Source organism: Triticum aestivum, chromosome 3D (genome assembly GCF_018294505.1).
Source record: "Triticum aestivum cultivar Chinese Spring chromosome 3D, IWGSC CS RefSeq v2.1, whole genome shotgun sequence".
In the NCBI taxonomy this organism is placed as follows: domain Eukaryota; kingdom Viridiplantae; phylum Streptophyta; class Magnoliopsida; order Poales; family Poaceae; genus Triticum; species Triticum aestivum.
In genome coordinates, this window is record NC_057802.1 from 74,828,876 (window position 1) to 74,830,586 (window position 1,711).

Genomic DNA, 1,711 nt, shown 5'->3' on the forward strand with positions numbered 1-1,711 from the left:
CAGGCGAGCTAGGGGACGGACGGTGGGGGCACAGTCGCAGCCAAACCGCACTGTGCTGCTCCTACTCCTCCCTACCACCACTCTATACCCCTGCGTGCGTCACTTTCGCATGCATCAAAATCAGAGAGAGAGGGAGGTGGTGAGTGGTGGCTTGTGAAATGCCGCAACCAACGAGCGCCCGTTGGAGTTGGCGTCGCCATTCATGGGGGTGTCAGACAACGGAACGGGACGGAGGCCGACGCAACAATGTTCACAGCGCTGCCCTGTGTACTGTAGTAGTACTAGTATACTGTGCTCGTCCTCTGTTAGTACGCGTACAAATACTGCGTCCACGCATGTATACCCTTCCAGAGGAGGACGATCACTTCAATACTGCGCTAGGCCCGTCACTTCACTCTGCTCTGGTGCCAATATTAATACACAGTGATTTCGTACACGGCGGTATTTCCAGTTCATGTGAGTAATGTATTTCTTTTCCTATAAGAAAAATGCTTGGATTCATTGTACCTAGGCCCAATTTCTGATGTTCATTTCTTTATGTAGGAGTACGTTTGAGCTAATTGCAGTTCCAATTCAGTCGCTCCATGCCAAATTCACTCGCTCGGTGGTTAGTGAGGGGAGCAGGTCCGGCCGTGCGATGAACATGGACGCTTCTCGGCGAGTTAGTCCGCTAGTACTACCACGTACGTAATCGCTGTTGACTGAAAATGTCCAAAACACATTACTTGTACTCCACTACAGTCATGTACCATCAGCTCCTTCAAACCCATACCATTAAAATCGCCACAGTTCACTCACATGAGCGGTTCACTCTATGGAAATACACTTTCATCAATCAACCTTCAAGAAAAAATTAAAGCTCCATCAATCAGTCCCCAGCATTATGTTTTATCCCGGCCAAATGAGTGCCAAAAATGAATCAAAAACCTGCACCGTCATCATCATCACGGCCCGACCAATCAATCGGCCCCACCTAACACTTCCTCCGCCATTAACTAAGTAAACATCGAAATCTTCCTCATGATCTCGCCCCAGTTTCTTATTGCATCTCGCGTAGTACGTACAATCATTGGGCCTTTAGGGTTTTTCTTTTTCCTTCTCTTCTTTTCTCGCGCTGCGCCGCACTGCACTGCAGTAAATTAAAAAGAGAGTGAAAATACGTACAGTACAGTGACCAGTGACGGGTAAAGCTTTTCTCTCTAGTTTCGAAGCTGTGTGTGTGTCTCTCGGATTACTGGTGACGATGATGATGCTGGGTGCAAAGGTATAAAGCGATTCCCTGAGCTTATACATTCTCGTGGTAATTCACCCTTTTTCTCTTTTCTGTGGTAGGAGAGGAGTAGTATCTCTCGCTCTGTTCGGCCTGTGAGCTCGCTTTCTTGATAAAGCAGCGCTACATTGTTTTCACCAGTACAGTGCACACAGGGCTACATGGTTTTCACTGTTACTTCTACTGATTTGTGTCTGTCCGGTACCACCACTACCACCTCCTTGCGTGGGCCCGGATGGCTACTTATGTGCAATTTTTCACTAGATGCGCTACTGCAAGAAAAGTCAGGGTGTGGATCAGACACCGGACGAAAAGTCTTTCTCTAAGAAACTACAGCACATTTTTAGCATATTTATTTTCACATACAAATGTGTATGTATTTCGTAAATATAGGAAAAATTATGCACTAACATATAGGAGTACTACCAAACCTAGAGTAGT